At 42.2% G+C, this 23,860-nt stretch overlaps 1 protein-coding gene across 1 annotated transcript in view; it reads left to right on the top strand.

Moving 5' to 3' along the window:
* The window catches only part of PDIA5 (protein disulfide isomerase family A member 5), a 255,318-nt gene that overhangs the window by 43,240 nt on the left and 188,218 nt on the right, over positions 1 to 23,860 (top strand). The window lies entirely within an intron of this gene.

Below are 23,860 nucleotides of genomic sequence, written 5' to 3'. Positions count from 1 at the left end.
CCCAGTGTGCCAATTACCACTGGAATTACCACTGCTGATTTAGATTTAGATTTAGATTTTATTGAACATTTATATGCCGCCCTTTTCCCTGAGGGGACTCAGGGCGGCTTACAACAATGGGGGGAAGGGGGTGCAAGACAAGACTTAAAAGAAAAAAAAACGTGAGTAAAAAAATTGACCATAAAAACACAACATTCACTCAACATTCGGGCGGGGTGAGAATAAATCCTATCCCCAGGCCTGACGGGATAGCCAGATCTTGAGGGCTGTGCGGAAGGCCTGGACTGTGGTGAGGGTACGGATCTCCACGGGGAGGTTGTTCCATAGCGTCGGAGCTGCAACTGAGAAGGCTCTCCTCCGCGTAGTCGCCAGTCGGCACTGACTGGCGGATGGAATTCGGAGGAGGCCTACCCTGTGCGATCTGATGGGACGCAGGGAGGTAATTGGCAGGAGGCGGTCTCTCAGATAGCCAGATCCACTACCATGGAGCGCTTTATAGGTAGTAAGTAAGACCTTGAAGTGCACCCGACGATCAACAGGTAGCCAGCACAGCTCACGGAGGATCGGTGTTATATGGGCGAACCGTGGTGCACCCATGATCACTCGCGCGGCCGCGTTCTGAACTAGCTGAAGTCGCCGGATGCTCTTCAAGGGCAGCCCCATGTAGAGCACATTGCAGTATTCCAGCCTAGAGATCACAAGGGCTCGAGTGACTGTTGTGAGAGCCTCCCGGTTCAGGTAGGGCCGCAACTGGTGCACCAGGCGAACCTGGGTAAATGCCCCCCTGGTCACAGCCGACAAATGGTGGTCAAAACTCAGCTGTGGATCCAGGAGGACTCCCAAGTTGCGGACCCTGTCTGAGGGGTATAAATTTTGCCCCCCCAGCCTGATTGATGGAACGTTAGCCGAATTTTTGGGAGGAAAACACAACAGCCACTCGGTCTTTTCCGGGTTGAGCACCAGTTTGTTAGCTCTCATCCAGTCTTTAACAGCCTCAAGGCCCCGGTTCATCACGTCCACCGCTTCATTGAGTTGGCACGGGGCGGACAGATACAACTGTGTATCGTCCGCATATTGGTGGTACTTAATCCCGTGCCTCCGAATGATCTTGCCCAGCGGTTTCATGTATATGTTAAATAGCAGGGGGGACAGAACCGAGCCCTGCGGCACCCCATAGGTTAGGGGCCTCGGGGACGATCTCTCCCTCCCCACCAACACCGACTGCGACCTGTCCGAGAGGTAGGAGGAGAACCACTGTAAAACAGTGCCGCCCACCCCCACCTCCCGCAGTCGTCGCAGAAGGATACCATGGTCGATGGTATCGAAAGCCGCTGAGAGGTCAAGGAGAACCAGGATGGACGCATAGCCTCCATCTCTGGCTCTCCAGAGATCATCGGTCAATGCGACCAAAGCGGTTTCTGTGCTGTAACCGGGCCTGAAGCCAGACTGGAAGGGGTCAAGATAGTTAGCTTCCTCCAAGGTACGCTGAAGCTGTAAGGCCACCACCTTCTCAACAACCTTCCCCACAAAGGGGAGGTTGGAGACTGGACGATAGTTATTAAGAACTGCTGGATCCAAGGACGGTTTCTTCAGGAGGGGCCTCACCACCGCCGCCTTAAGCGCGGTGGGGAGGTGTCCCTCCCGAAGAGAGGCGGTAACAACCGCCTGGATCCAGCCTCGTGTCACCTCTCTGCTGTTGGCAGTCAGCCAAGAGGGGCACGGGTCCAGTATGCAGGTGGAGGAACTCACAGCTCGCATAGCCTTGTCCACATCCCCGGAGGCAACATCCTGAAACTCAACCCAGAGATGGTCTACCAAGTCATTCCCTTGTGTCTCGGCTGGATCTGCGGGGGTGGAGTCCAGTTCCGATCGAAACCGAGCAACTTTGTCCGCCAAGAACTGACCATACTCCTCAGCCTTACCCTGCAGGGGGTTCCCCGTCTCCCTCCTATTTAGGAGGGAGCGGGTTATCCTAAACAGGGCGGCTGGGCGGGACTCGGCGGACGCTACCAAGGAGGCAATGTGTGATCTTTTGGCAGTTCTCAATGCCCGAATATACTCCTTGGTGCAAGCTGTCAACAGTGCTCGGTTCGATACGGACCTATCGGACCTCCACAGGTGCTCTAGGCGTCTCCTCCGGCGCTTTATCTTGCGGAGCTCCTCGGTGAACCAAGGGGGTCTCCGCGAGCCGCTGACCCGGAGGGGCCGTAGTGGCGCAATTCGGTCCAGAGACTCTGATGCTGCCGAGTGCCAGGCCGCAGCAAGAGTCTCCGCTGAACTGTGGGCGAGAGCATCTGGAATGACCCCAAGCTCCGTCTGGAACCTAACAGGGTCCATCAGTCGCCTGGGGCGGAACCACCTGGTCGGTTCCTCCTCCCCACGGTGGGGGTTTGGCCTCCGGAAGTCTAGCCTCAGTAGGTAGTGGTCTGACCACGACAGGGGAATGATCTCATTTCCCCTCAGACCAAGATCATAACTCCACTGCTCCGAGAGGAATACGAGGTCAAGTGTGTGCCCCGCTAAGTGGGTAGGGCCTCGAATTACCTGGGTCAGGCCCATGGCTGTCATGGAAGCCATGAACTCCTGCGCTCCGTCAGAGTGTTCACCGAGCGAAGGCAGATTGAAGTCCCCCAGAACCATTAGTCTAGGGAACTCAATTGCTAGCTCGGCTACTGACTCGAGGAGCGCGGGGAGGGCCGCTGCAACGCAGTTGGGAGGCAGGTACGTTAGCAGCAAACCCGCTTGACCCTTGAGGTCCAACTTCACTAGTAGGGACTCACACCCGGCAAGCTCCGGAGCAGGGATCCTACGAGGAGCTAAAGACTCCCGGACTACAATAGCCACACCGCCACCCCTTCCCTGGGCTCTCGGCTGGTGAAGCACCTGAAACCCGTCTGGGCACAGCTCTACGAGGGGGACTCCTCCCTCCGTGCCCAGCCATGTCTCAATAATACATGCCAGGTCTGCCCCCTCGTCTACAATCAAGTCCCGGACGAGGGGAGCCTTATGAATAACAGACCTGGCATTTAGCGACAGCAGCCTGAGACCAGGGTCCTGATTGCTCACGCCATCTGACCTTGGAGTGGGACTCATAGGGCCGGAAGGAGGGATCTCTGCGATATAGCGAACCCTCCTTCCCCGGTAATGGCCAGCCCTAAAGTCCCCGCCGTATCTGCCTCTCCCTGTTATGACCGCAATGCTCCGACTCTCTCCCGTGGGCATAATTCCCCCAACGGCCCCCGCTTGCCCCGCCAGGTCCTCCGAATCAGGCATACTCAAACACTCACACAAACAGTCCCCACAATATAGTTAAAACACAAAAAGAATACAGCAATAATAATACTAAAAGTGGGTCTTTCATACTAACACATTCAATCCCACGCACTCAACATACCCGCTTAAAATTGCGCAACACAGAGTTTAAAATTATGAGCTCAAAAAAAATTATGAGCTCCAGAAGAGCCAGCCTCCCTTCCTCCAGTTCCAGAGAAATCCGAGGCCAAAGTCCAAGGTCCGTATTTGTGCCATAGTCGTTGAATTTCGATTTTTAAGTCCTGGTATTTTGCAATTTTTTCATGTTCCTTCTCGGCGACCCTGCTATCACCTGGAATTGCTATGTCTATGATTGTGACCTTATTTTTCTCAACCAATGTGATGTCTGGTGTATTATGCGCCAGTATTTTATCTGTTTTTATACGGAAATCCCACAAGATCTTGACCATCTGATTTTCGGTGACTTTTTCAGGCTGATGTCCCCACCAGTTTGTTGCTATTTTAATATTATAATTTTTGCACAAATTCCAATGGAGTATTTGTGCTACTGAATTGTGCTGCAATTTATAATCAGTCTGCGTGATATTTTTACAGCAGCTGAGTATGTGATCAACAGTTTCATCAGCTTCTTTGCAAAGTCTGCATTTGGCATCATCAGAGGATTTTTCGATTTTGGCCTTAATGGCATTTGTGCAGATAGCTTGTTCTTGCGCAGCCAGGATTAGTGACTCTGTTTCTTTCTTTAATGTACCTGTTGTTAACCATAACCAAGTTTGTTCACTGTCCACTTTATCTTTTATTTTTTCCAGAAATTGGCCATGCAGTGCTTTGTTCTGCCAACTCTCCATTCTTGATTTTATCACATCTTTTCTGTATTCTTGTTTCGTCTGTTGTGCCTTCAGTAGATTTTTGTTCTTTACTTCGATTAATAGATGTTCTTGACTTTCTTTTAAATAATCAGCCAGTGTATGTTTTTCTTCTTCAACTGTTTGCTTCACTTGTAATAATCCTCTGCCACCTGATTTTCGGGGCAGATATAGTCTATAAGTATCACCACGTGGATGTAAACTGTAGTGCATTGTCATTAGTTTCCTGGTTTTTCGGTCCAAAATGTCCAAATCAGCTTATGACCAGTTAACTATATCAGCTGTGTATCTTATAACTGGTATTGCCCAGGTATTTATGGCCTTGATTGTATTTCCACCATTTAATTTAGATTTCAAAATTTTCCTAACTCTGTTGGTGTACTCTCGCCTGACAATAGTTTTTACTTCTCCATGCTTGATGTTATCCAATTGTAGAATGCCTAAGTATTTGTAGGCTTCATTTTCGCTGCATTTAATTAGTTGGCCATTGGGCATTTCAATTCTCTCACATGCAGTGATGATGATGATGATGATGATGATGATGATGATGATGATGATGATGATGATGATGATGATGATGATGATTCTTATTATTCTTATTCTTATTATTCTTATTCTTATTATTATTATTATTACTGTTTACTTAGGTTAGGATTCAGGGACTAATTAAATTCACATACTAGTCCTCAAATAATTGAGGTCAACATTACAGTCCCTAATCTGTTTTCACAGATGAGATTCCATGATCACAGCAATTCAAAACACAATGACTTCCCAATAATTGAAATTTCTACCTCTGTCATTTGCTAAGTTTGATTTTTGCTGTGTTCAGCTGGTGCAGAAAGCTTGTGTGACATGAAAGGAGGAAAAAGCAAAAGAGCTTTTAAGGAGTTTTAAAATTGCTTTAACCCTTATTCAAAGAGAATTTAGCAATCTGCTTTTGCATCTCTGCCAAGAATTTTTTTTAGAGAACCTTAGTTATTCTAAACAAACATTCTCTCCTTCAAAATAATAGTTGCCAATTAGACTTATGCCAGTCTTTAGAAAAAAATATGAAATACATTCGGTATTTCGGTACATAGCTCTTTTGCTTCTGCATCCTGGCTTTCTCTTTGGGTATGCAATATTAATTTCATGTTCTGTAACCGTTTTTCAATTCAGTTCAATTCAATAGAAATCAATCAAGCATAATAGAATCAATTTGGCCCTCAGTGCCTTTAGTAGCCAAAGGACATACCATGGCTTTCATGTTGTTGACATCTTCATCTATTTGAGGAGGGAAACATCTCATTTGGAGAAAATCTGATTGAATTTGGAACCTGAATAGAATAAGGTGTATTAGTAACTAATCAATTAGTTTGTGGTAGCAATAATCAGCAATGATGGTACTTGCTGAAGCAATATTGAGTTTGCTACTTGTAAACCAGCATTTTGGCCTTGCAGAGTTTGAGAAATGTATGCAATTATTGTGCATCTTTTCCCAGATACCATATGTATTTAGATTTTAGGCAGTTGACTACAGTTATTTCTCAATGATTACACTAGCAATAATTTCATAGCTTGGGGGGGATCATTAAGAAAATTTAGTGGAAGAATTCAAGGGACTATTGCATTAATAAATATTGTCCTAAAGGCTAAATGGAAAGTATTTTTAAAAACTGATAATTATTAATTACTGCAGATAAGAGGTTGATAAGGAAACATTTGAAATCAAAAAGATAATTTATTGCACGTTGGTTTAATATTCGGATTGATATTTGTCACCCTCCATGCTGGCTATGGCAATGAATCTCAACTCTCCAGGTAGTTCACTTATATTCAGAAAGCCACTCAACATAGCTTCCCATAAATGTACAGAATTCTGGCTGCAGCAGTACAGAAATCAAACCTTGTGTTTGTGTGTTTGTGTATCTGCTGCAAAGTTTATAATCTAGCCCCTTTCTTCCTGGCCTTTTAAAAATTTGGTCATTCTCTTCCCAGCCTTGAGATTAGGAGCTACCTGCTCACTGCTTACATGACTTAGCCTGACTATTACTAGTCTACCTCATCAGCTTCCATACTTACATTTTACTAGCTGTTAATACCTGAATACATGATTAGTATTATATTTTTATCACACCTTTTTATAAATAATTCAGAGTAGTGAATATACTTAATACTCCTTCCTCCTCCAGTTTTCCCCACAATAACAACCCTTTGAGATGATTTAAGCTGAGATGGAGTGGCCCAAAGTCAACCAGCCAGCTTTCATGCCTAAGGCACACCTAGAACTGTTGGTCTGGAAACCATGAAGGTCTCATGGTTTCCAGGCCAACACCTTAACCACTATCCCAAATTGGTATATATACATGAGCTGTCTAGAGTTGGTTGAAACATGGGCAGCTATACAAATGTTTTAAATAAATAAATAAAAATGAATCATTGACTTATGTTTCTTTGGCTCTTTACAAAGTAAATACTTTATAATTGTAAATTATTTATTTATTCATTCGTTAAATTTTTATACCATCCATCTCCCCTGTAAGTTGATTCCAGGTGACTTTATTATATATTCACGTCTAATATAATTGAGTTTTGATCCCAGAGCAAAAACACTACACATATATTTGGAGTATTTTGGAATTCTTTTAACTACCTGTTTCTGTCAGCTCTCATGCTGACATTCGCGGGGTAGCTGTTGGTAGCGCTGCTACCTCCTGACCTCGGCAAGGGCTTCCATGCTGCCATTGTCATCACCACCACGACCGGCATACCCGCCCAGCTGCCACCAACACCACACCCAGAATTTAAAAGCAACTGTGGTTTGTCATGTTGTTGGAATTCACCTATATATAATTAACATCTGATTTCATGGTGATTTTCTCCCTAGTCTCGCATCAGTGGTTGCAGAAGATAACCTGGCCCTTAAGTTCTTTATAATGTTGCTTTTAAAGAATAAAATAACCTGTTCCACCTACCCAACATTGCAATTCTCAGAATTAGCCAGTCATTAAAAAATGCTCCTTCTTAGTTTGTTCTGGAAGATGCAATAAGTTTATTTATTCCAGTAAATAATTGTTAATATAGACTTCTCTTAGCAGCCAAAATAATTATAACATTTCAAAAATCTGCATGAAATGTGTTTTTGTAGAAAAAAGGAGAGACAAAAAAGCAGGCACCCTTTGATTCTTTTCAAAATATCCCTCTTGATTCTTAGAATAAGAAACAAACATTGAAACTGCTAAAGTAGTGCTAGTCCCCAAAACCATGTAACAAAATTGTTAGTCCATCCAATTATATCACTCTGGATCAACTGTCAGGAAGAAGCTGTTGGAAACACGGTGATAATCAGGAGTAAGCATGCTCAAAAAGAGCCTGATTACGGTTTCCTGTAGAGATGGCAGCTGTTTTTTTCTCACTTCTCAGGGGCATCCTTAAAATTCTGCACATCAGAAGATCAAATCCCGCCCCCTATTCAGGTTAGAGGCCTCCATGATGGGCAAGCATCCAAAGTATATACAACTGCATATATTTCCTCAACCTCCTTACTGGCAGCTGTGAAGGAAATGGACTGAAATTGATCCAAGCAGACATAGCAATAGAGTGCCAATGACACCTCGGCTTCCTCATTCTTTCAACAATAATAGCCAAATTGCACCGGATGTTAGCAATTTTATACACAAAACGTCCAGCCGACTGTTTCACAAAGGCGTTACTGAAATGCGGAGATGAGAAAATTCCTTCTCATCCAGAACTTCTCTTCTGTCAGTAATGTGACAGGACATCTAATGGTGAGAAGAAATCAGTAGCTGTCATGGATTCCAGTAATGGGTAAGAGCAATGTAGTTAGCAATTAGAAGTAGTATCTCTGCTAGATAATTTCTGTCTTGATATAACTTAGCTTTTCTAAAGAATGAACAATTACAGTTACGCTTGAGAACTGTTTTTCTCAAGATTTTCTAACAGACTTTCTAGACTGCAAAAGGATTGTTTTTTAAAAAAAATGATTATTACTGTCAAATGGTAAGCTTTTCAAATTGTTAGTGAAAAAGATTCCTGTTGTAAGTGATGTGTGATGGAGGGGAGAGATTTGGGGAGAAACATTTTTCTTTTGCAAGAGTGTGTATATTTTTCTATCACCTCAGGTGTGATATTAGGTTTAAACAAACCAATAGAAACAGAAAGGCTAGTATTATCTTTTTGAAGTCATTTACAAAAGATATATAGTAATGGGCATATCTTTTGAGCCAAATCCCAGATATTGACAAACTTTGTGTGGGTAGTCGGTTAAATTGAGCAGTGTTATTAGTTACTTTTCCAAAGTTTTCTTATTTTTTTTCTGTTATTATTTTTTGAAGGGTTTTTTTAAAAAGAAAAAACCCACAATGTATGCTTTTCAGTTAACAACAGAATACTTTTCTAGAAAAGCCCAATTTTTCTATTAATTACTTTCCTAAGAAAAGTGCTAAACGTTGCTGCAAAGCACATATTCCAGCAATTGTTTAGTATTTTGAGGTCAAGCCTTAGCAAGGCTTCTAGGGATGGTTTAATATTTTGAGTGCGAGGCTGATTTATTTATTTATTGCACACCTTCCTGTGCATTTTACAATAAAACAGCTGTAAAACACATAATAAATAATGCATTAAAACAATATTGAAAACAATATATTCATTAAAAAGTTAGTAATGGGGAGTATTCTTTTACCATTCGCACTAGGCAGGTTTGAGTGAAGAGGTAAATTTACAGCCTGTGTCTAAAAGGTGTTAGAGTAGGCATCTCCCAAATTTCAGGAAGGACAGAATACCAGAGCATGGATTCTACTATAGAGAAAGTCTACCAGATAGCATGCTGTAGATCTTGGTGTAGTAGTAGGATCTTTCTTGATAATCTCAGTGATCAACCACGTCTATTGAGGGAAAAGGCTACATCATAGTGTCAAGTTTTTTAGGACTTTGTAACATGGTGATTTAAATCTCTCACCCCAAACTTTGTTCTTGGTTATTTTTTTGTTTTTTGTTTTGAGAAAGTGCAACCCCAGTTGAAATAAACTGCTCAATTCCTAAACTTGGGAACCAGCAATTCCAAACGTTGCTGTCTTATTCTGATTCAATTTCAACTTGTTGGTTTTATCTACTCCATCATTGTATCCAGACACTAGTTCAGAATTTCCACAACTTTCCCCAATCTAGAAGGTATGGAGAGGTAAAGCTGACTGTTATCTGTACATTAGGTGTCACCTAATGCAAACCACCTGATTCAGCTGTTTTATGTTGACGTGAAATAGCATTGGGGAAACAGTAGTGCTTGATGGAGTCCCATAATCTAATTGCCAGGATACAGAAGCATACCCATGCAATACTATATTCTGAGACTGTCCCTACAAGTAAGACCCTGACCACTTTTATAAAAACATACAGCTTAAAGCTCCCTGAGTTATCCCAAGAATGTTATGTTACCAGTGGCAGCAAAAGCGGCTGATAAATTAAGTAGCTTAAACAGTTTCTTGCAGGAGATTAAAATGATCATGACTGTCTCTCCAAATCACCCTGAATTCAGGCTGAATAATACACACACAGAGACACACATAAACACACACACAGACATGATCAAAAGCACTGTTTAAATACAAACAATTCACAGATATGAACAATTTTATCCTCAAAGTGCTTTCTAAATCTGCTGTAGCAGATAATGATAACCCAGTGGTGGGTTCCGGATCCCGTTGCAACCAGTATGGTGCAACGGAGCCAGGCGTCCACCACATGTACTCGCATGTGTATGCATGTGTACTTACCGCCCGTGACTCTCTGCAACGGCTCTGCAACACTCCAGCTGCTCAGCAGAGCGTCGCACAGGCACTGTATGCTCCGTGTGCGTAAGCCCCGATCATCTCAAATACAGGTAAGGAGGGTGGGTGGGTGGGCCCTCTGGAGCACCGTACCGGAATGGTACCTGGTGCTCCCAGTAGGCACCGTTATGCCTGTACCGGGGAATACCGATCGTATCCCACCATTGTGATAACCTCAGTTAGCCACGTTGAAAGAAATAATTGCAGTCCTAGCCCTATGCTCAACTAAACAGTCTCAAAACCTTATCATGGCTATAGAGGTAAAACAGAAAAGAAAAAAAATCACTTATATCCACACCATTTATTATCACTACTATCATGACTTAATATTTCCAATATAATAGACCTAATCTCAAAAATGTTCACACTTATTGCTAAATAACAAATGTTTCTAATAAAGTAGGTAATTTCACAATATCTCTCTATGAAAATTTATGAAAACTTCACCTCTGTGATTGGACAGTTTTTTTAAAAGAAAGGTCGAAGTAACCTAGAACACAGCTCTAAATAAAATTCAAATCATAGAAAGGCACTCTCAAAGGATTTGATCTCTCCCAATGCTCATAAACAGAAACTCTGAGAGGCTGGGACTTCATTTACTGATTTGATATTTTTTTAACCTGCTGCACATGAGAGATTTATTTTGCCCTCAGAAACCGATGAGGGAAAAAGTATTGAAATGGGCTCTGGAGAAGATGTACTAGTAAATAAAATAACTGAAAGTATCTAAATATTTCTCTGAAAGCAGCCTCTGAAATCTAAAATAGGCAATAAATCCTTGTGGTTTGAGTTGGCTCATGTTGGATTTCCGCAAACCACAAGGTCTGGAATCCACCACTCAAAGTTGGGCTTAATTGATTTAGCTGGAATCAGATCACGATGGACTTAACCTGCCTCTAATTGGTCAATCAAACAACGTAGTTTTTGTGCCCATTTGGCAAACAAATCAAGGGAAAGGGTAGCCAAGTCTGGCTTTCTATGTGGCAGGTAAACCATCCTTAAGTCCCTTTAAAAAAAAATACTGGCTTGGTTTGTAAACTAGACTTATTTGTTCTATTTTTTATTTAATATTAAAGCCAGAGCAAAATTGTAACTACTGCTGCTTGTATTTAGACCACTCTACACTTAGGCCTCGACTTATGCCCACAATTGAGCCCAAAATTTCTGTTGCTAAGCGAGACATTTCTTAAGTGAATTTTGCCCCAGTTTATGACCTTTCTTGCCATGCTGGTTAAGTGAATCACTGCAGTTGTTACCGTATTTTTCGGAGTATAAGACGTATCTTTCTCCCCCCAAAAAAGAGGGTGAAAATCTGGGTGCATCTTATCAGTATTTTGTCCTGCTGAAGCCCTGCCCCCTTCGCAAAAATGGACATGCAGAGTGTTTGGGAGGCCTGCAAAGTGCTCCTGGGGGCTGGGGAGGGAAAAAACAAGTGAAAAACGAGATGATTTTTGCTCCCACAGCCCCTAGGAGCATTCTACAAGCATCCCAAAGCCTATGCATGCCCTGTTTTTCATAAAACGGGTGCAGTGTGTTTGAGAGGCCCACAGAGTACAAAAACCTTTTTTTTAAAAAAAAATTTACCTCTTCAAAATTTTGGTGCGTCTTATACTCTGAAAAATACGGTAAGTTGGTAATGTGATTATTAAGTGAATCTGGCTTCCCCATTGCCTTTGATGGTCAGAATGCTGCAAAAGGTGATCATTTGATCAATGGGAGGGACATTGGAACAATCATAAATACAAGCCAGTTGCCAAGTGTCCAAATTTTGATTACGTGATCATGGGGATGCTGCAAACACTGTAAGTGTTAACAACGGTCATAAGTCACTTCTTCCAGTGCATTGTAACTTCGGACGGTCACTAAGTGAAGTCAAGGACTACCTGTAGTGACAGTCAAGTTTGTGCTCCCTTTCTCTTTCTCCCCTCCCCCCCCCAACATACAAAAGCATAAAAAGGTAATCATTTCTCCCTAAAATCCAGTTCTGTTTATCTAATTTGGGGCAGGACTTACTTTCTATTCTCTACTTCACAGCGGTGGGTCCAAGGCTCATGTAAGCGGTCCTTGGTGCCCTCTGAGCTTGGTTGTTTCTTGCAGATGTTTCATTATCTGAAGTAGGTAACATCATCAATGCTACCTTAACACTGATGATGTTATCTACTTTGGGTAATGAAACATCTGCAAGAAAACAACCAAGCTCAGAGAGCACCAAGCGGACAAAATTGCTCGGTTTCGGACGGACTTGGACTCCACACCTGCAGTTCCAGCCGAGACTCAGAGGGACCAAGTTCAACAGCTCTGGGTTGAGTTTCAGGAGGTTACCCCCGGGGATGTGGACAAGGCCATGAGAGCTGTGAGTTCCTCCACCTGTGCTTTGGATCCGTGTCCCTCATGGCTGGTTTCTAACTGCAGTGAGGTGACACGAGGCTGGATCCAGGCGGTAGTAACCGCCTCCCTTCGGGAGGGGAACTTCCCCGCCGCACTGAAGGCGGCGGTGGTGAGACCCCTCCTGAAGAAGTCATCCCTTGATCCAGCTGTCCTTAATAACTACCGCCCGGTCTCCAACCTCCCCTTTCTGGGGAAGGTTGTTGAGAAGGTGGTGGCCTTCCAGCTCCAACGGTCCTTGGAGGAAGCAGACTATCTAGACCCCTTCCAGTCAGGCTTCAGACCCGGTTACAGCACTGAAACCGCCTTGGTCGCATTGATGGATGATCTCTGGAGAGCCAGAGATGAAGGACATCCCTCCATCCTGGTCCTCCTTGACCTCTCAGCGGCTTTCGATACCATCGACCATGGTATCCTTCTGCGAAGACTGCGGGAGGTGGGAGTGGGAGGCACCGTGTTACGGTGGTTCTCCTCCTACCTCTCGGACAGGTCGCAGTCGGTGTTAGTAGGAGGGCAGAGATCGTCCCCAAGGCCCCTAAAATATGGGGTGCCGCAGGGTTCGGTCTTATCCCCCCTACTATTTAACATTTACATGAAACCGCTGGGAGAGATCATCCGTAGGCACGGGATTAGATACCATCAATATGCGGACGATACTCAATTGTATCTGTCCGCCCCGTGCCAAATCAATGAAGCGGTTGACGTAATGGACCGGGGACTCGAAGCCGTCATGGACTGGATGAGGATTAACAAGCTTGTGCTCAACCCAGAAAAGACCGAGTGGCTGTTGTGTTTTCCTCCCAAAAATTCGGCCATTAATCCAACACTCAGGCTGGGGGGTCAAATTCTACACCCCTCAGAGAGGGTTCGCAACTTGGGAGTCCTCCTGGATCCACAGCTGTCATTCGACCATCATATAGCAGCTGTGACCAGGGGGGCATTCGCCCAGGTACGCCTGGTGCGCCAGTTGCGACCCTACCTGAACCGGGAGGCTCTCACAACAGTCACTCGGGCCCTCGTGATCTCTAGGCTGGAATACTGCAATGTGCTCTACATGGGGCTGCCCTTGAGGAACATCCGGCGACTTCAGCTAGTACAGAACGCAGCCGCGCGAGTGATCGCGGGTGCACCCCGATTCACCCGCATTACACCTATCCTCCGCGAGCTGCGCTGGCTACCTGTCGATCTCCGGATGCGCTTCAAGGTGCTATTGACCACCCATAAAGCCCTACATGGCAGTGGATCTGGATACTTGAGAGACCGCCTTCTGCCAATTACCTCCCTACGGCCTATAAGATCTCATAGGTTGGGCCTCCTCCGCATCCCATCGGCCAGCCAATGTCGGCTGGCAACCACAAGGAGGAGGGCCTTCTCAGTAGCGGCCCCGACCCTTTGGAACGAACTCCCCGTAGAGATCCGTACCCTCACCACCGTCCAGGCCTTCCGCACAGCCTTGAAGAACTGGCTCGCCCGTCAGGCCTGGGGATAAGGACCATTACCCCGCCCGAATGTTGTATGCATGTTGCGTATTATTTTATTATGTGTTGTCGTCTTAGTACTGTATTGTATTGTATTCCCCTCTCCCTGGTTTCTGTGAGCCGCCCTGAGTCCCCTCAGGGAAAAGGGCGGCCTACAAATAAAATCAATTCCAATTCCAATTCCAACCAAGGACTCCTCATTTCAACCCTGAGCTACAAATATTTTTCTTTATTTATGTTTTGGGGAACCTGGGCCCATCTGTAGCTTTGGAATCTGTTCTCTTCTCCCATTTCCCTGTGAAACTTTGATGGCCTTTTAAAGGAAATTAAAATGCTTTTCTATTTGATGAATGGTGTCAGGCCTGCAGCCAGGTTCCTTTTGGGATCTTTGGCCTGCCACACTTCTGTCTACTATGCTGTTTCTATAGTGGGGAAATGGGAGGGGGGTAGTAAGGAGTAGGATGTGATGTAACCAAAATAAAATTCCTTTTAGATTGCCAAGGTCATCCTTTGTCTTCGTACCTCTTCACCTAGATGGGTGGAACTGCCAGCATGGAAGTGGAAGATTGGACCATGTGATGGACTTGTGGGTGTGGGGGCACGATCTTGAACTTTCAACTGGGTGGGGAAAACCGGGAAGCTTTCAGATTCGGGTTTTCCCAGATGTGCCAGTATGACTCTCTTAATAAATTGGAAGTTTGAGCAATACTTTGCCTTTGACTCTGATTTACTTTTGGATGCTATTTGAAACCCTGACAAATGGATTATTAGTACAGGGGCTATTTACCCAAATTAATTCTTGTATATATGGATAGTTATAGGTTAGTATTTATTTATATGAATTACAAATGCATGTACATTTTGATATTCTCAGATGATATTGTTTAATATGGATGATTGTAGTGGCTGGATAGTTAGGTTCAGTTGTTAATTTGTGCACTGATCATGAATTTTATTTGTTTTGTGCCTTGGTAGAGGAATGCTGTTGTTATTGCTGTTGCTGTTAGTATTAATCCTTTTATACTATTCATTTATACACACACACACACACACACAAGTTGATCTCAAAATCCAAAATATTTGGTAAACCTAAACATGAATAAGTCCCAATAGCATCCCTTCACAGAGTTGATTTTTGACATTTTGAATTCATTGTTAGTTTTTAACAAAATGAAGGCAGCTCTTCCATAATTTCTTTTTGTGCAGCTCATTTTGTGGTTCCAATGTGATAGTTATGGTCTGTTATGCACTTCTCAAACTTTGTCATGCATAAGACTGTTACTGATCTATTACCATGAGTTTATTACCCTTTCACACTATAATTTATTCACTTGGCATTTCTGTGATATTGATATGTTATTCTATCCATTTTCCCACTTAAAGCAAATTAGAGTTTGAAACACACCCTTTCTTGCTTGGGAATAAGCTATATTTGAACACTGAATAAACATGCATAGGAGGCACAGCATGTTAAAGGAAGTGAAAAATACATAAAGACATCTGAGTCTCATAATAATGTATTTATGTCTCTTTTATTATAGAGTTGTTATATGAAATTACATACTGAAAGTATCTAACTAGCTTTCCAGTACAATATTGATCAAGAAAGATTGACTGTAATATAACTGAAGAGAAATACAGCTTGGCCTTCACTTACAACCGTTCATTTAGTGACCACTCAAAGTCACAAAAATAAGTCAGTGTTGACTGTGTTTCACACTTATTAACGTTGCAGCATTTCCATGGTCACATGATCAAAATGACTGCTTTCTATGTTTGTCATACTACATGCAAAAGCATATAAAAGTACAAACTAATGGTCCACTTTTAAGCTTTCTTTCCAAGTAGTAGATTTTTGATACAAGACAAAAATTCATTGCACCTGTGTGGAGGGTGGAAACTTTCCTTAAGCTGCATTTTCCTATATTAATTTTTGAAAGAAATGACTTTAAAAATCCTATGTGCAGTTTGAGATGTGCTTATTTAAATAAATTAAAAGCCTCCTGTATTTTGTTAAATAATCTGGTAATTGAGGCATAGTTCAAATATTTTTGTATTAAAGGCTAAATAGCACAGCCTTGCTATCACTCTTAAAAAGTATAGTCCTGTGATGGCGAACCTAACCTATGGCACGCGTGCCACAGGTGGCACACAGAGCCCTCTCTGTGGGCATGTGTGCCATCACCCCAGCTCAGCTCCACCACGCATGCATGTGTACCTCCTGCCGTCCAGCTGATTTTCGGGTCTCTGCCACGCATGCGGCATGGGGCATATGGGGGGCAGGAGCACAGGGCATGCAGCATTCCCCGTGCCCCATTTTTGGTCCCAGGAGGTGCTGCAGGGAGGCCTGCTTGGCCCAAAACGTGGAGCAGTGGGAGTCCACACCTGCATGCATGTGGGGGGGGGGCGTCATGCACATATTGCATTATGGGTGTGGGCACGCACATGTGTGCTGTTGCACGTACATGCGTGCTGTTGTGCGCACATGTGCACTTTTGGCAAGTGAGGACCAAAAGGTTAGCCATCACTGGTATAGCCTGTTGCAAAAATTAGGAGAGCTGATATGGATGACCATTGTATTGTATCCTAAATCATGTAGCATCACTTGTCTATATAAATTGAGCTCCAGTCTTTATAGGCTTTATATGGCATGCTGATTTGTTCATCCTAGCTAAGAAGAGACTAAGGTTTAATTGCTCGAATGTCATAATAATGTTCAAAGCACTTAAAATCTGTTCAGTTATTTCTTGTCTTTGAAGAGATACTGAGATAACCAAAGAATTGGCATTTGTCCAAAAAGATATGAATAACAGAGGGCTTGTTGTTCATATTATCTTTCTAAGCAGGTACCCAGATGGAGAAAAAAATTGCATCTGCAAAATTTAAAAGTGACCAACTATATAGTTTCATAAGATGCATTAACCCCTGATGTAATTTGGTTAGGGTGTAGCATGTATGAATCATTACCATTTTTGGTTAAGTCAAACCATGTTATTAAGGTGAACTCAGCTTCTACTTTATAAAATATATGCATATGATCAAATCAATAATGATTTGTTTCCTATATCATGCAAATATAAAACAGATAGTTATTGACCCCAACTTACACATAATAGAGTAGGTGACTGAAATAAAATATATTATTGTAATATCTTATTAAGGTATAGTCTTCAACCTTACAATGGAGCTTATAGCTCCAAACTGATGTAAGTTGATACATTTCATACTGTTAATACAAGATCTCTGGGATGAACATTCAGTAAATAATAGTTTTTCATAAGGAAAATAAAGATGTCCTAGGAGATACAAGTCAAACCTAATATATTATGGAGCTAAAATGTGTGTCTCATGTTACTATTAGATAATGCTCACCTATCCTGCTAGACAATCAATGTATAAATTATATATCCCTCTAGCTTCTAGCCGGAACATTATTTGTCTTGAAAATAGATAGATTTTTAATATTCATAAAGTTTCACAGGCATCACTTTCCCATTCTTGCCAACCTATCTCATTTTCTCAAGGAAAAAAAAGGCTTATCATGGGAATAAGAAATAATACTAGGTTTTGGTCAGAATAAGACATTTATCAGTTCCTTGTTTCTTCCTTGCACAGTGCTTAGTAGAAATTTCATTTGGCATTGTTTATCCAAGGTGTAGATATAAATCACATTCTTGCTTTTTGTGTTTTAATAAAACTAATGTAACTGCTTAAGAATTGTGATTACTTCTAGTTCCCCCACAATCTCCTTAGCAACAACAAATAATTGTTTATTATTTATTTTATCAATTCATTAATTCATTATTTAATTCATCTGTTAATTAATATTAGTAACAAGTAATTTATAAATAATCTCCTATAGAAGGGTTACTCAATCCCTAGCTGCAGACAAATATCGGTCTGTGGCAAGTTAGGAACTGGGCTGCTTAAGCAGCAGGTGAGCAAATGAATCTTAATCTGTGAAGATGTGGGATATCTTTGGAAGAAAAATTTTCTTCTGAAGCCAGTCTCTGTTGTCAGACAGGTTGGGGACAGCTGCTCTATAGCAGCTACCTTCTGGGACACCATCTGATATTAGGCTAGCCTTGATTTTGTTGCCTTGTGGGCTGTGATGACGCAATAGTTAGAGTGCAGTACTGCAGGCTACTTCTGCTGACTGCTGGCTGCCTGCAGTTCAGCAATTCGATTCTCACCAGCTCAAGGTTGACTCAGCCTTCCATCCTTCCAAGGTCAGTAAAATGAGAACCCAGATTGTTGGGATCAATAGACTGACACTATAAATCATTTAAAGAGGGTTGTAAAGCACCATGAAGCTGTATATAAGTCTAAGTGCTATTGCTTTTGAAAAGTCATTAAAAACTAGGTATTTGCCTAGGAACAAACAAGTGTCAGGAAGTTAATTGAGCTAACTGATTTCCCTAGTTGCAATAGTATGTTTTTGTCTTTATCTCTAATTTTCTTCTTATTTTAATGATGGTTTTGTTTTTAGATTCTGTTAGCTGCCCAAACTTGCAGTTAAAATCAATAAATATTGTGATTTGCAGTTTAGGTACCTGGTTCTTCTCTAACTCTCTCTTTGTGGGTCTTCTACTTGATTATGTTTTGGATGATTGCTAGTATGCTATTGAAAAATTTAAAAATGTCACAACTTCCAAAGTACCATAATCCAGAACATTATTATAATAAGTGGTTGTCCAATGCCTTCTTTAAAAAACTCTGATGATGATGATGATGATGATGATGATTAAAGAACAAATGATAAGGATGAAGGATCACATCCCAAACACCCTTCAGAGAATTGAGACTTTGCTGGTTTCTAGAAGGCTATCACCAAAGGGGCCAGAAGTCTAACATCAAGAAGGAGGCTAATCCAAAAAAATGGGCACCATTGATGACTTTTTAAGCTGAGCCTCTTTTATCTCTCAACAGTGGAACACCATGAGTAGCAGTTTTTTAGTGGACCTCTTTGGTTGGCTACATATGAGGTTCCATGGGGACTGAGGTATTTTCTCAGAATTTTTCAGGTTTCTCTCTATATATTATTGTTTTATATTGTTGTTGCTAAATACAGTATATATGCCTTTTTATTTGAAGGCTATGCATTGAGATCTGATGTGGTATAACTATTAGTACCAAATAGGCCTGGATAATTGATAAGTGTTACTTCAGCCCACTGTGTGAGCACAATATATAGTTGTCCAGAGTTGCTTTGTGAAATGGGCAGCATATAAATTTAATAAATTAAAATAAATATTAAGAATGTTGGGCAGAATTTGTGCAGGAAAACATATATCCATTGTATCCCGGTCATCAATTCATTGATTAATTTTCTCATTTTTACTTGAATAAAATTAAACTACAAATATATTGGAATTAATAGTTTAATTTTACAAGCAATATGTGTGTGTGTGTGTGTGTATGTATGTATGTATGTATGTATGTTTGTATGGCAAGGTACAGAGCCATTTCCTGACATCAATGTGGAGTCTAAAAACACCTTTTTATGTTTTTTAGTCTACATTAACCATTGACTAAAGAAAAACATACCATTTCACTGAATAATATATGATTAGTATGGAAGTATTTTTTATTTTTCGGTATAGTGTAGAATATGCATTTTCTCTTTATGTATGCATTGGGAGAATATATAATAAAAATAGGGGCTGCCTGTTAATCATGAGATGACATTAAGGTATAAAATGCAAACCATGTAACCTATATAATAACAAACAGAATGTATAACCAATATATCAGGCAATTGCTTTAAAAGGCATACTGAGCAGAAAATGCAAGTCTTTGTAAAATAAAAAAGGGTTAAAGAGCACACTGAATATAATAATAACAGACCGAACACTTTGGCTCTTATAAAAAGGTTTTCTATAGTTTTGGGGCAGCAGCCAATAATGCCTGCTCTTGCCTCTGATTCAGGATGTTTGGTAACAATAGCTGACAAAAGAGAAATAAGTGGAAGGATAAGGGATAGAAAGAAACAGGTATAGTCTCACCCAGTACTTGCATTATAGATAGAGTGGTCCAACCTCTCTACTGTAGTTTTGATTGCATTTTGTAGCTATTGTAAAAGGACATGTGATATTCAGTAGTTAACACAAAATTATTTGTGTTATAAAAAAGGAAATAGCATCTCCTGGATTGCTAGTACAAGACTTTTCTCTGAATAATTCCACAGGAATAGGCTTTGGATTTTTTTTTTTAAAAAAAAATCAGGATGACTACTGGAGAGGAACCATTTGAATACTTCCTGCCTGCTTGCAGCTATCTGAAGCCTAACCAACAATTTCAGCAGAAACATCTCTGATCTCTCAGAATCTTATCAGATAAATAAGTGGAACTAGTTTTATGTTAATGCAGTCTCACTAAAAACAAGGTATGTGACTAGAAGGCGAAATCATGAAACTGTGTCTCACTTACTTTGGCCATGTCATGTGGGGAAATTCACTGGAGAAAGCAATTATGTTTGGAAGAATTAGCATTAAGAGAAAACCAGCCCATCAAAGAACATGGCGGCTGGAAACCATCAAATCTGACACCAGTTGAAAAGCATAGAAAATCCAAAGTAGTACAAAATTGGAAAGCGTGTAGAGAATCTCCAAGAGTCACACACGATTGAATAGATCAGTGGTTCCCAAACTTGGCAACTTTAAGACTGTGGACTTCAACTCCCAGAATTCTCCAGCCAGCAGAGCTCTGCTGGCTGGAGAATTCTGGAAGTTGAAGTCCACAAGTCTTAAAGTTGCCAAGTTTGGGAACCGCTGGAATAGATGATATCATCATACTCATTATCATCTTCTGACTAAAAAAAATAGTTTATAGCAAGGGTTGCTCATAGGCCTGATTTTGCTGTAGGGACTCTCTGTTAAGAATGATCTTGCCATGATATTCACATTCTGGCAGGTTAGGATTAGGGTTTGGTAGCTCAGTTGTAATCCATGAGATTATTTATTAGAGATCTTTATGAAAGTCAGGAAAAAAACTATGGAGGATGTTTTGTTAATAATTCAAATATTTAATACCGGAAACAGGAACAGCGTATATGAAATACAAAATCATTTCTTTAAACACATTGTTCCAAATCAGCCTTACACATTAAGGGGATTTTCTCTGGACATGTGGACTTCATTTACAGAATGCCCAACCAATATGGCTATTCCTAAAAATTATGGGTGCTGAGATCCATAATCTACCTCAGTATTTCTTAACCTTGGCAACTTTCACATAAACGCAATTCAGCTGTGAGACTTCCCCAGCCAGCATGTTGTCAAGATTGAGAAACACTAAGCTAGAGGATACCCAGACTGTAGTCGCAGCAAGTAAAAGAAAAATAGGCAATGTTTTTAGCCAAGAAAGCATGTTCAATCTGTGGGAAGGGGACTTTTAATTTAACAAGCAATCTTTATGTCAGGGTTCCAAGTAACATCCCCAACGAAAGAAGACTCCGAGGCTTGAAGTTCCCCAAAGTTCCATTTTATTAGAGATGTCATATTGGCACATCTGGGAAAACCCGAATATGAAAGCTTCCAGGTTTTCCCCACCCAAATGAAAGTCCAAGACCCTGCCCAGCACCAACATGTCTGTCACATGGCCCAATCAGGCACCATGCCAACTGGAGATGCCTCCCAGTCATACCCCTCCAGAGGCCGGGCAAGATGTACTTGACTCTCTGAGAAAGGAATGTTTTTATGACTATATACCTCCCATACTCTATATAATCTCCCCTCCCATTCCCCCCCCCCCCACATTGAATGTGGCAGGCCTGAAGGCTCAATGCAAAAGATGGCTTCCAGGCCTGACATCTTGTTAGAATTACTCAATGAGCATGGTATGGTGTTGGTGGTACATACAGTACATTCAATAAGTGTGTGTGTGTGTGTGTGTGTGTGTGTGTGTGGCCATTAACAAAATCCTCCCCCCCCCCCAATATATGTCTTGGTAATGGTAAAGAACTTCGACTCTTAGACATTATGGGAGTCCCCATAATCAGCTGTAGATCTCTAAAAACTTATCATTTACAGCAGAGAAAAGGTATCTTAGTAGCTGCTTTGGCAGATGAGCTGAGAGAGCTCTGTGATCAACCGTAAACTTGTTTCACTGTAGTGACAGAACAGCTGTTAACATATGTAAAGGCTGAACAGCCCAGTTAACACTCATGCTTTCATTAAAAGTACAGCGTGAGAGAGAGAGAGAAAGAATTTTAGACCTTTACACCAGTGGTGGGTTGCAGGCGGTAGGCCCTAGTACAGGTGTACTGGAGCCTGCCCGGAGCACTGGCTACCATTCCGGTAGGGTGCTCCAGAGGGCCCACTCACCCGCCCGAGCTCCTTACAGGTCTTTTAAGTCTTCGGTGCTTACGTGCACAGCGCATACAGCACCTGTACGACGCTCCACTGAGCGTCACAGAGGCTCGCAGAAGCGGTGAGACGCATGTGTGCACTGTGCACGTCCATGTGGACGATGCCGGGCCCATTGCAACTGTACCGGTTGGAACAAGATCTGGAACCAATGTTCCCTCTAATTTTTTTTCAGTGTGAGCAGAAAAGTATAGTGTTTGAGCGGCATATTTTCACCTGAATTTTTTTCACAGATGTCACCTAAGACAATAACAAAATCAGTATTATTTGAAACTCAAAGTTATGTTTATTCAAGGTACCCGCTTAATTAAAAGTGTTATATAATATCAGTATCACTTAACAATGCTCCTGCTTAGCAACCAAAATGTTGGCTCAGAAAGTCTGGCATTTGAAGCACGCAAGTCTTAAAGCTGTTGTTACAAGACCCTTGCATCCCTAACTCTTTAGGGGAAAAAAAACCCAAGGGTCTTCAAACGTGACAGCTTTAAGACTTGTGGACTTCAACTCCCAGAATTCCTCCCTGAGGGGAATTATATATTTGGACTGTTTCATAGTTACATTAGAGAACTACATTGTTAGAACTTAGCACAAAAGATACCTTTTATCTGAAAATCCAAATAGAGTAAACCTGCTATTATCCCAGAGCACTAATGTCATTTGTCCCAATCTGTTTTACGAGTCTGTATTAAAATAGATAGAAATATTTTCACTAAATTTTATAGATCTATATTTCAGGAACCTATCAGAAGTTAGGGCAAGATAAGAGTGGAAGAATGAATTTTGTTGCAGGTCATGGGGATTTTTTCAGCATCTTAAAAGTGGAGCACATGTGCATTGAACTAGCAATACCCATTTAATAACAAAAGGAAATGGCTGAATTAAATTTGGTAAAGTTGTAAGCGAGCTGTAAAAAGCTTGTGGTTTTTAAAATCATAGAATCAGAAGGGATACTGGAGGTCTTCTAGTCCAGCCCCTTGTCCAAGGCAGGAGTCTTTATATCATCTGAGACAAATGGCCGTCCAGTCTTTTGAAAACCTGTAGCAAATGAATTAAGATTCCATTGATTTTAATTGTTCTTACTGTCAGATTTCTCCTTATTTCCAGCTTGAGTCTCCTTCTGACAAGTTTCCATTGCTTCTTGTCCTGTCCTCAGGTGCTATTGCTGCCGCCTCCTCCTCCTCCTCCTCCAATAGCACCAACACATTTGCTGCCCAGCGCTGCGGCTGAGGTGAAGCCGCCAAAGCTCCCGCTGGCGCCCCCGCAGCGTTGAGTGGAAATCCGGCAGTGCTGTTGGAGGAGGAGGAGGCGAATCAGCCTGCTACCGCCGGCCACCGCCAGCCCCGCTGCTCTTCCCACCCCCTTCCCAGCCCCACAGTCCAGCGGTTGCAGCAGAAACAGCCCCGGGTCTCCGCTGCCGCTCCCCGCATTTTCTGGACGGGGTCTCGCAGGAAGGAATCCCCTCTCCAAGGGAGCCATGCTCTTCAAAACAAGTCTGGGGAGGTCCTTTGCAGGTGGCCAGTTGTAGCCTCCTGCAAAGGACTTCCCCACGTTTGCTTTACAGAAATCTCTGCGCGGCAGATAGAAACTGCTGCGCGGGGTTTTCTTGCAACATGCGCGGCCGCGCAGCCGTGCACCTTAGAGGGAACAGTGTCTAGTACCCATCA

Source organism: Thamnophis sirtalis, unplaced genomic scaffold, assembly GCF_051295495.1.
Source record: "Thamnophis sirtalis isolate CommonGarterSnake01/CBP01778 unplaced genomic scaffold, rThaSir2_p1.2 scaffold_1, whole genome shotgun sequence".
NCBI lineage: Eukaryota > Metazoa > Chordata > Lepidosauria > Squamata > Natricidae > Thamnophis > Thamnophis sirtalis.
Note: the sequence above shows the minus strand (reverse complement) of the source record. Positions and strands in the feature narration are given on the sequence as shown.